This window comes from Musca vetustissima, unplaced genomic scaffold, assembly GCF_032173495.1.
Source record: "Musca vetustissima isolate MV318-11 ecotype Yass unplaced genomic scaffold, APGP_CSIRO_Mvet_v1 utg80505, whole genome shotgun sequence".
Classification (NCBI taxonomy): domain Eukaryota; kingdom Metazoa; phylum Arthropoda; class Insecta; order Diptera; family Muscidae; genus Musca; species Musca vetustissima.
In genome coordinates, this window is record NW_026873082.1 from 2,360 (window position 1) to 14,207 (window position 11,848).

The window sequence follows — 11,848 nt, forward strand, 5'->3', positions numbered from 1 at the left end:
AAAATTATAAATATAGGTCAATTTTTTCGGATATTCCCCATATAAGGGTACCCCCAATTTTCGGTATTTTGGGGTTCTTGAACGCGTTTTTCAACCAAATACTTTTTTTTTAATTTGGTTTTATACCCTTCACAACACTGTGCTACTGGGTATTATATCTTTGTGCATATGTTTGTAACACGCAAAAAGAACCGAGATAGACCCATGGTTCCTTTTGAGAATATGCATAGAATCACTTTCTGAGTCGATTTACGCATGTCCTCAGATTTAGATATAGCTCCCATATATAGTTTCGCCCGATTTAATGTATATGGTGTACCAAAGTCCCTATATGTCCTTCGATTTCCACGAATTTTGGCATAGCGTATTGAATTGAGTCTACAATGACGTGTGCTAAGTTTCGTGAATATCGGTTCAGATTTAGCTATAGCTCCCATATACAGTTTCGCCCGATTTTAGGTAAATGGTGCACCTAAGTCCCTGAAAATCATTCGATTTGCACGAATTTTGGCATAGCGTACTGAATTGAGACTAGAATGATGTGTGTATAATTTTTTGTATAATTTTAGATATTGCTCTCATATATATGTTCGTCCGATTATAAGTAGGACCAAAAATATGGCCATTAGGAACAAAACCTGCTGAAATTAGTACAATCTAACCTGTGACAAGTTTCGTTGAAATCGGATCATATTTGGATATAGCTTCCATATCCCTTTTCATCCCATTTTAAGTAAATGGTGCACCAAACACCTCATGTTTGTAATATTGACGTGAAATTTTGCACAAGGTACAAAATGGAACACTTTTATATTTGCTTTAAGGGAACCCCGCCCATTCTCAATTTTAATTTTTCAAGATTTTTAATGGGCTGGTAAATCAATACCAATGCTTGTTTAGGTTTGTAACTTTGCACATATATAATTGAAGATTTAAAAGAGAAGAAAAATAATTTACAAACAATTTTTGTTATTGTTTTGTTGTTGTTTTTTGTAATTAAAGAAAAGTCCTTATTTTTGATGGCGGGCATGATAACTCCTCACTGAAACATCGGAATCCGAAAATTCCAACGGTGTTAGAAAGAGTAAATGTCTGGCTCTCGTATGAACTAGGATTATTGACTTCGCTCTAAAATTAACAAAATGGCGGACCTTTGAAAAAATATTTTTGGAAAATCGCCGATTTTTGACCAAAAACCAAGTTTAAAAGTAAGGAAGATATTCACCGATTGACTTTATCCTAGTTCATACGATAGCTATACACTCACAGAGAAACGTGTAAAAATTTGGAATCGATTGGGTTATTAGTTTTTGAGTTATCGTGCCCGCCATTCGCAAAAGAGAAAAACACGTTTAAAGTTTGAGAAGCCCTGTAGCCGTCACTTGATGCTGACACAATAAATCGGCTATATCTTCAAGAGTTCTTGAGATTTTCACTTGAAATTTTGTAGAGACATTCTTGAATTAAATCGATTAAACATAATCGATTTACATAATTTTATCCCATTGTAACAAACGAATGGCGTGTTTATGGATTGATCTAAGTCGGTGCACATTTAGATAAAGGTCATATATATTAGAGTATACAATTTCATTTTAATGGCCCTTCTGTTAGGATGCATTTGTTTAATATACCCATAGTGGTGAAGGGTATCATATAGTCGGCCCCGTCCGACTTTACTGCTTTCCTTACTGGTTTTACTTATTTTAGCTTTCTTGCTTCTATTGGGCATTCTATTGTACAACAGTTACAATCCAACTTAGCAGATCTGTGTCGTCGCGGATTAAGTCAAGCTACCATCAGCAATGTCAATGCACGCCCAAAGTCCACGTCTCTTATATTCAATACCCTTCATCTGTATTATTTTAATGGCCACCATAAAATAATATAGTATCTTATCTAAATACAACAAAATACTATTGAACTTATTTATTTAAAAAATATCAAAGTATGATTACTATAAATTAATACAAATTCGTAAAGTAAACCCCTCCCTAGTCATATGCTTGACCACACACCAAATGCAAACCATACCCAGGGTAAAGAATCAACGATTAACAGTCACAATCACAAGTGTGTGTGCTAAAAATAGTACCCGGCACACAGCAGGCTAATAACAAAGAACCCACAACCAACCAACCAACAGATGTGAATTGTGTGTGTTCGTCAAAACCACAATATCATGTTTGTACGAGTGTATGTTAGACTCCGTGGCGCAACGGTAGCGCGTCTGACTCCAGATCAGAAGGTTGCGTGTTCAAATCACGTCGGGGTCAAAACAAAAAATTTTGAAAAAAACATGTTTTTTCTGTTCCCAAATTAAAAATGGGAATTTGTAAAAATAAAAAAAATTGCGAAATGAATGGAAATTTGAAAAATAATATTTTTTTGCGAATATAATTTTGTTTTTGTTTAAACCGGTCTTAGTTGAAAATACTTCATCAACTAGTTTTGACATTGGTTTTTTGTAAGACTCCGTGGCGCAACGGTAGCGCGTCTGACTCCAGATCAGAAGGTTGCGTGTTCAAATCACGTCGGGGTCAAATTGAACAGAATTGTTGTTTTTTAGGGTTTTTTTATTATTTATTAGGTACTTATTATATAATTAAAATATTAAAATTGTATTACAACAATTACTTTAAATGTTAAAAAATCCAAGATTCTGAAAATGGGAACAAAGAATTAATTGAGAAAATATTATTATAGTTTTTTTAAACTTGTTATACCCTCCAACATGAGGTGGACATTCAAAATATCTATAAATCGGGATATATTGGGGCCATGCCATTTTAAATTGCTGCCAAAGAAAAAAAATTAACAAACCACCGATACTCAGATTGGACCTTGAAATCCTCAAAATTCCGAAAATTGGTAGTACCGTTATATAGGAGCCATATAAAAACGCGGACATAAATATAATTTTTAAAAGCAAATAGTGACACCCAATGACAAACCATTCTTCATTATTGGAGGTTACAGTTGAATGGGAGGTTAATCTGAAGCTTGGGATTATATTGTAAGACCTATATGAACCGCTCCATTTTGAAGCTTATACAACAGAAGTGGCTATCAGTTAACCATTTTGTATTAACAGAAGGGATTACATATCCTCTCAGAAAACCGTATATACTGATCCATATTTTGTAGAGTTGTGTCGTTCCGGAACGAACTAGTTCAAAGGAACTATTCCGATCCAGGAACAATCGGAATTAGGACCAGATCTTTCGTTCACCTAGTTCCTTTTGTTCCAGTCGTTCCTTCTTGCTCTCGTTCACCTAGTTCATTTTGCTCGCTCGTTCCTTTTGCTCACATTGTTAATTTCGTTCCACCGACTCATAAATGTCAATATTTTTGCTCCCGTTGTTAATTTCGTTCCACTATCTCATATATGTGAATCAGTTAATGTAAAATTAGCTGTCTCTTTCTTTATTGATGAATGAATTATTCCGTGTAATAATTAAACGATTGGTACACCATTTGTATGAAATTTGAATATATATCAGCCGTATATACATCTGTAATGATTTAAATTAATCGCGACACACGATATTATAGTACCAAATTAATAGTGTATTTCAAGCAAAAAAATAAATAAATAAAAAAGAAGAAGCATGAACGATAGTATTGACCGAACGAACTTTCGTGTACCATTGGACGAGTGAACTAAAAGGAACTAAAGGAACGACCAAGTTCCTTTTGCGGAGCGGACCGAAAAAGATCGAACCGCTCAAGGAACTAGATTGCCTAACTCTAATATTTTGCGATAAAGCTCCCCTTCAATTTAATAATATTCAAGGTCATAGTCGTATTTCCATGTTATGGGCGTATAATTTGGTATTCCGGGTTCTTAAAATGGCCCCACACGAAATATTCACCCCATTCCTTGCATATTCATGGTCTTATTCGAATTTTCCAAACAAAGTGACCATAAGTCGGTATATCGGGATTTCAGGGACCTCAATAGAAAATTTAAATATTGACAAATGTTTTGCGGGAACTTTTTATGAAAGTTCAGAAATATTTTGCACGTCTTCCACTTGAAGTGGCTGCACGTCAGACAAATTTCAAAATAGGGAAAAGTTTTGTCATTGATATGCTATAATGGTCTCGTACCATTTGATGTTTTTTGAAGGCCCCAGTCGAATTTTCTAACCGCAAGGGATTGTAATTTGTTTACTCGGAGAATATTTCTGGCTCCCATAGGATAATAAGAAGCAAGACGCCCTGGTCCCGGTTCACTCCATAGCCCTGAAATGTCTTTAATAAATTCTCAATCTATGAGACATGACTCCGTGGCGCAACGGTAGCGCGTCTGACTCCAGATCAGAAGGTTGCGTGTTCAAATCACGTCGGGGTCAAATTGAACAGAATTGTTGTATACTTTTTGTATCGAATTCAAATTTATTTCAGGATAAAAGGTTTTGAGAATGTTTTTTAATTTTTAAAACATATCCATCATGGATTTTATAAACTATTTAAAAACGCCTTATGTAAGACTCCGTGGCGCAACGGTAGCGCGTCTGACTCCAGATCAGAAGGTTGCGTGTTCAAATCACGTCGGGGTCAAGATAGTTACATTTCTTTTGTATCCTTCCAGGGGTAGATTGAGTTATGGCCTTTAATGTATGGAACCGGACTATACAAGTTATTAAACCAAAATATAGTGCAACCAATCAAGCTGTTTGAATTGACTCGGCACATACTGCAATTATATCGAAAGTTATGTATTCCACACAAACGTATTTATTCACGTACAGTGGTGGTCACGCAATTAAAACATTTATTGTGGTAAACAGTTTTTGATCAGCCCTCGATTCATTTGAAGTATTTTTGAGAATTTTTTAATTCAGAGCACTTCGATATACTGCACTTAAGAGATTTAGTGTGATAATAGAAAATTATTGCATGCAATTTTTCCATAAATAACGGTTTTTATGAAAATACATCGACTTTGAAGTGGCCACATAATTAAAACATTGTGTAATTTTTTTACTTTACTGCATTTTTTTAACATATTTTTAAAAAATCACTTACATTTAGGTAAGTTATGCAAATTAAGCATCGATAAAATCATTTACAGAAAACAAATTTTGAAAAAAATTGTAAAATTTACCAAAATTGCCAAAAATTTTGTACAGTACACCTAACATTCACAAAGAATTAGTAGAAATAAATAAATAATTCTCAAAATAAATACATATTTGAAATAATAACTCAAAAAATGGCAATTAACTTAAAGGAACGATTCAACTTCGATAGCCTTTATTGAAGAAGGCCGGAATATTTTTGCAATATGTGAGAAAATATCGATTGATATTGGAATTTATTATATCAAATCGATTGTTCGAGTAGCACAGAATATATTTTATCAAAAAATATATCAGTCACAACGAAACGAACAGAGATCAACGCCTATGTTGACGAGTAAAAGTTTCTGGCACACAGCAGTATTTTTGATGCTCAACACAAGACTTTAAATATTTGTCAAATTGTAAATTTTTTTCTTCTTTTAGGCTAAAATAGATTAAATGGACATTATACTATTCAAAAAATATTATTATGGAAAAATATTGTCATGTTCAATAGATTTTAAGGGTCAAGAGTTAACAATCAAACATGCTGCTGTGTACCAGAAACGTTTTCTCGTCAACATAAATGTTGATCTCTGTTCGTTCTGTTGTGACTGATATATTTTTTGATAAAATATATTCTGTACTACTCGAACAATCGATTTGATATAATAAATGCCAATATCAATCGATATTTCCTCACATACTGCAAAAATATTCCGGCCTTCTTCAATAAAGGCTATCGAAATTGAGTCGTTCTTCTAGGTTAATTCCCATTTTTTCAGTTTTTATTTCAAATATTTATTTACTCTGAGAATTATTTATAGTTTTCTACTAATTCTAGCAATTTCTGGTGCATTCGGAACTTTATTTTCTATAATAAGGGTTATTTTCTGAATGTAAGGTGTACTGTACAAATTTTTGGGGATTTTGATAGATTTTACAGATTTTTTCAAAAAATTTTATCAGTAAATGACTTTATCGATGCTTAGTTTACATAATTTAACTAAATTAAAGAGCTTTTGTATAAATATTTTCAAAAAATACAGTAAAGTAAATAATCACACAATGTTTTAATTATATGGCCACTTCAAAGTCGATGTATTTTTATAAAAACCGTTATTTATTGAAAAATTGCATGCAATAATTTTCCATTTTCACACTAAATATGTTAAGAACAGCATATAGACGTGTTCTGAATTAAAAAATTTTCAAAAATACTTCAAACGATTCGAGGGCTGATCAAAAAATGTTTACCACAGTAAATGTTTTAATTCTGTGACCACCACTGTATATATATATTGTTCCCTTCACAATTTTGAGATCCTGTACATCATCCGATGTCGATTAAATTTTCTTGGTCTTACGTGGCCTTTCACATGACTTTTGAGTATTCGGAGGATTAGGAAATATGGTGGACATACATACGTTATAATGGTCCTAATACGACAGCTGCCACTCAGACGATCGAGATTTGGTTTTTACGTTATAACAAGTGACCCGTCAGCTTATAGCATGTGAAGCATTTTTGTGATTTTGACCGACGAACTGTCCTGCTCCAAATCGGTTTAGAAATCTTCAAACTTCATGGCGTACTAGGCAATAAAAATCGCTAAAACACATCTGCATCTTATGATGGCGCGTATAAATGTTAAGATTTTGAAAATCCGTTTTTTATACGACTCCGTGGCGCAACGGTAGCGCGTCTGACTCCAGATCAGAAGGTTGCGTGTTCAAATCACGTCGGGGTCAATGAAAATTACTTTTTTCAAAACCATATTTAGATTACGCAATTTTAGAGAAAGCGAATATCTTTTGCATAATATATGGAAGGAAAATATTGATACTTGGCGTAGAGGAAGAGGGGGTGGGGTGCAAATGTGTCAAGCAATGCGATTTGGATACAACGTCGTCGTAGCTTGTTAAAAACAAACCTAGTTTTAGTTGGATTTGTTCTAACCACTACTTAAACGAGTAAAAACGTAGTGATGATCGGCTATGTCCAACCATTGGCCTATAATGAAGTTTTTTTTTTTGTCCAGATGTAAAAGTCAGACATTGAAATGGAAAAATCTGAAGCTACTAAAATAATGGTTATTATGCAATATATCGTGATTTGAGAGGAGATTGTGGTTTACATAGTTGTCGAACTACACAAAGAATTTGCAAAATTGTGAAGAAATTTGAAGAGATGGGAGCCGTTGAAATAGGAGGGCAGTTCGGAAACTTATTAGACTAGTACAAAAAGCGCGGTATAATCAGAAAAAAGTTAAGTTTTTTTTTTGGAAACTTCAATCTCTGCTATGAACACATGTTAAATTTTGTTTCGATCTGGCAATTTCTTCATATAGGAACAGGTGTTCAAAAAAGACGCATCCCCAATTTTTTTACAATAGAAAAATTAGACATGCGTTCTGAATATTTTGGGTGAAAGTGCTCCTTCATATGCAACAGTAAAAAATTAAATTAAACGTGGTCGTACAAGCACTGAAAATGAACCACGTAGTGGACGTCCAAAAACAGCAACAAGAACAGAAATTGTAACCAAAAGTGCCCTCTGATTTTGTGTCAATTTCTCGTCATTCACAGGTCTGTCTTACGGCATATTATTTTGTCATATTTTGTATTTTATTTACGTTTACTTTTGAAACAATTATCAATTTAACCCTATATAAATATTTTTTGGTGTTCGGTGACTTATACAAAAATTTGATGAGAAATATTTTCGTCTTCGAGTCGAACATTGGGAGCGGTAACAGCCACCTTGAACGAATGGAGAAAGAGTCAAAGAGTCAAAGTGGGACTGACAGTAAATGACGAGAAAATCAAGCTGATGTTATCAATAAAGCTGATCGGGCCAACTGTGGAACTTAAAAACAACGGCTTTGAGGTAGTCAACGATTTTATATATCACGGTACTGCCATAAATAGAACTAATGACATTAGTTTTGAAATCCCGAGAAGATGCTACTATGGTCTGAGTAAGCAAATTAGGAACAAAGCCAACTGTCGTCAGACCAAACTCACACTGATATTACCCGTGCTGGTTTATGGATCGAATGAACCACGAGTTGTACTCGGACATCGACATAGTCAGACATATCGAGCTGCAGCGACTACGGTGGCTAGTTCATGTTGTGAGAATGAATGAGAAAGCCCCAGCTCGAAAAGTTAAAAAAAAAACAAGCGGGAAGGCCTCGAATTGCATGGAAAGATCATGCGGAAAAATGGTCTTTCAAATTGGAAAAACTCCGCACCAGACCGAAGAGCCTAGAAATACATAACAAATGTTCTGTCTCGAGCCTTCTAAAACGACATCTTGTGGGGAAAACTATTTTTGCATTTTATACTGGTTTTCGAGTTTTGGTTTATTCGGAGACTGGTAGGAAAACATTATCGAAAATATTTTTGTAGAATGTTCTAACCGGCAGCGAGTCAATTGATGCTTAACATTTAAGGCAAACATATTCCTCATGTTTTTATCAGTAATATTTACCAGTAGAAAAGAATCCTAATCCTAATAATATGGGGTTTTTATCGCTTCAACATTATCTTCTGGAGTCGAATAGGACCAGAATTTTGGCATTTATTTTAGATGTGAAGGACAAAAGGAGACTTCCTTTCTCAAGTCAATGCAATGAAAGGCGCTGCTTTAAAACCAATTCGTCTTCTTTTGTTACTTTTCGAATTTTTCCGAAGACTTCAGAATTGACCGTCACACGTTGCTTAAACGAAACAGTCACCACTTGTTCGATTTTGGCGAAAAAAAAAACAGTCAACCATCAGATTCGAAGTGATTCTTCGACGAACAAATTTCGTTGGATTTGAATCGACTTCGAAGACCCTATTTGTCTACTGCTGTTTATGTCGAGTTCATAGATCTTTTGAAACGAGAGCATTTCTTTGCAGGGGGAGTACTAACTATGTGACCACCACTGTATATATGAATGCTTCCCTGTTCCCACCTGCAGATAACATAGGTTATCAATTTGTTAGTAATATTAATTTTTGCCGTTAAATTAAGTTTTTAATATATATTTTATTTTCAATATTTTTCTGATAACGTAATTGAAATTCTATGTTTAATAAATCAATTTAACGGAATAACCGACCATGCAAACAGCGATGTATGTATGGCGGTTTGTATTGTTCACCTGTTGCATCAACAGACTCCGTGGCGCAACGGTAGCGCGTCTGACTCCAGATCAGAAGGTTGCGTGTTCAAATCACGTCGGGGTCAATTTATTTTTTTTAATTAAGTTTTTTCATAGGAAATCTTCAATTCAGCCTGGCTGAATAAGAGTTTCTATAGAAAATCTTCAATTCAGCCTGACTGAATACGAGTTTCCATAGGAAATCTTCAATTCAGCCTGGCTGAATAAGAGTTTCTATAGAAAATCTTCAATTCAGCCTGGCTGAATAAGAGTTTCTATAGAAAATCTTCAATTCAGCCTGGCTGAATAAAAGTTTCTATAGAAAATCTTCAATTCAGCCTGGCTGAATAAGAGTTTCTATAGAAAATCTTCAATTCAGCCTGGCTGAATAAGAGTTTCTATAGAAAATCTTCAATTCAGCCTGGCTGAATAAGAGTTTCTATAGAAAATCTTCAATTCAGCCTGGCTGAATAAGAGTTTCTATAGAAAATCTTCAATTCAGCCTGGCTGAATAAAAGTTTCTATAGAAAATCTTCAATTCAGCCTGGCTGAATAAGAGTTTCTATAGAAAATCTTCAATTCAGCCTGGCTGAATAAGAGTTTCTATAGAAAATCTTCAATTCATCCTGGCTGAATAAGAGTTTCTATAGAAAATCTTCAATTCAGCCTGGCTGAATAAGAGTTTCTATAGAAAATCTTCAATTCAGCCTGGCTGAATAAGAGTTTCTATAGAAAATCTTCAATAAGAGTTTCTATAGAAAATCTTCAATTCAGCCTGGCTGAATAAGAGTTTCTATAGAAAATCTTCAATTCAGCCTGGCTGAATAAGAGTTTCTATAGAAAATCTTCAATTCAGCCTGGCTGAATAAGAGTTTCTATAGAAAATCTTCAATTCAGCCTGGCTGAATAAGAGTTTCTATAGAAAATCTTCAATTCAGCCTGGCTGAATAAGAGTTTCTATAGAAAATCTTCAATTCAGCCTGGCTGAATAAGAGTTTCTATAGAAAATCTTCAATTCAGCCTGGCTGAATAAGAGTTTCTATAGAAAATCTTCAATTCAGCCTGGCTGAATAAGAGTTTCTATAGAAAATCTTCAATTCAACCTGGCTGAATAAGAGTTTCTATAGAAAATCTTCAATTCAGCCTGGCTGAATAAGAGTTTCTATAGAAAATCTTCAATTCAGCCTGGCTGAATAAGAGTTTCTATAGAAAATCTTGAATTCAGCCTGGCTGAATAAGAGTTTCTATAGAAAATCTTCAATTCAGCCTGGCTGAATAAGAGTTTCTATAGAAAATCTTCAATTCAGCCTGGCTGAATAAGAGTTCCTATAGAAAATCTTCAATTCAGCCTGGCTGAATAAGAGTTTCTATAGAAAATCTTCAATTCATCCTGGCTGAATAAGAGTTTCTATAGAAAATCTTCAATTCAGCCTATAGAAAATCTTCAATTCAGCCTGGCTGAATAAGAGTTTCTATAGAAAATCTTCAATTCAGCCTGGCTGAATAAGAGTTTCTATAGAAAATCTTCAATTCAGCCTGGCTGAATAAGAGTTTCTATAGAAAATCTTCAATTCAGCCTGGCTGAATAAGAGTTTCTATAGAAAATCTTCAATTCAGCCTGGCTGAATAAGAGTTTCTATAGAAAATCTTCAATTCAGCCTGGCTGAATAAGAGTTTCTATAGAAAATCTTCAATTCAGCCTGGCTGAATAAGAGTTTCTATAGAAAATCTTCAATTCAGCCTGGCTGAATAAGAGTTTCTATAGAAAATCTTCAATTCAGCCTGGCTGAATAAGAGTTTCTATAGAAAATCTTCAATTCAGCCTGGCTGAATAAGAGTTTCTATAGAAAATCTTCAATTCAGCCTGGCTGAATAAGAGTTTCTATAGAAAATCTTCAATTAAGCCTGGCTGAATAAGAGTTTCTATAGAAAATCTTCAATTCAGCCTGGCTGAATAAGAGTTTCTATAGAAAATCTTCAATTCAGCCTGGCTGAATAAGAGTTTCTATAGAAAATCGTCAATTCAGCCTGGCTGAATATAATATTCTATAGGATTTTTTTTGTATTGCATATGTATTATTTTTCAATATTATCTCCAATTTGTCGTCTTGGAGAGCGAACAATAAAGGGTTACCAGCTGTTCATGTATTTATTGTAGTGACAAGGGCTATGCTGCAATTTATTTGCCATATAATTACAATCGTTGTCTGTTGGCTAGTTTACCACTTTTTTGCTTTTTCTGCGCGGTCGGGGTCTTTTCTCTGTGTGTGTTTGTGTTCTTATATAAAAAATGGTTCTATAATCCACTTAAAATTGTGGTACTTGAGTTTTGCAATTGTTACCATCTACAATGCTGATGGTTGCTGTTGTTGTTGTGTGGTTGATATTAAACAATTGCAGTCTTCTTCTCTGCCTATTCGCCTGATGGGCAAAAGTGTAACGTAATTTCTTCTTTATGTACAACTTATTTTAGGGGTTAGAACAGAACCGAGCAGAACACAACTGAGACCACCATTCATCCACTGCTTTGTTTGACTACAACTATAGGGGATTATAGTTTTCCAACCAGTTGGCTGTTGTCTCGTTTTGCTCTGACATTGTTAATATTTAATGCATGAATCAATT

General features: G+C 34.3%; 6 non-coding genes across 6 annotated transcripts; all 6 read left to right on the forward strand.

Moving 5' to 3' along the window:
- The first annotated feature begins 2,204 nt into the window (after nucleotides 1-2,204).
- On the forward strand, nucleotides 2,205-2,276 carry Trnaw-cca (transfer RNA tryptophan (anticodon CCA)). The gene has a single exon. It is a non-coding gene; the product is annotated as a tRNA-Trp (tRNA).
- Nucleotides 2,277-2,471: 195 nt separating this feature from the next.
- Trnaw-cca (transfer RNA tryptophan (anticodon CCA)) lies at nucleotides 2,472-2,543 on the forward strand. The gene has a single exon. It is a non-coding gene; the product is annotated as a tRNA-Trp (tRNA).
- Nucleotides 2,544-4,286: 1,743 nt separating this feature from the next.
- On the forward strand, nucleotides 4,287-4,358 carry Trnaw-cca (transfer RNA tryptophan (anticodon CCA)). Its single transcript has one exon. It is a non-coding gene; the product is annotated as a tRNA-Trp (tRNA).
- A 136-nt stretch (nucleotides 4,359-4,494) lies between these two features.
- On the forward strand, nucleotides 4,495-4,566 carry Trnaw-cca (transfer RNA tryptophan (anticodon CCA)). Its single transcript has one exon. It is a non-coding gene; the product is annotated as a tRNA-Trp (tRNA).
- Nucleotides 4,567-6,749: 2,183 nt separating this feature from the next.
- On the forward strand, nucleotides 6,750-6,821 carry Trnaw-cca (transfer RNA tryptophan (anticodon CCA)). The gene has a single exon. It is a non-coding gene; the product is annotated as a tRNA-Trp (tRNA).
- Nucleotides 6,822-9,237: 2,416 nt separating this feature from the next.
- On the forward strand, nucleotides 9,238-9,309 carry Trnaw-cca (transfer RNA tryptophan (anticodon CCA)). Its single transcript has one exon. It is a non-coding gene; the product is annotated as a tRNA-Trp (tRNA).
- The last annotated feature ends 2,539 nt before the right edge of the window (nucleotides 9,310-11,848 follow it).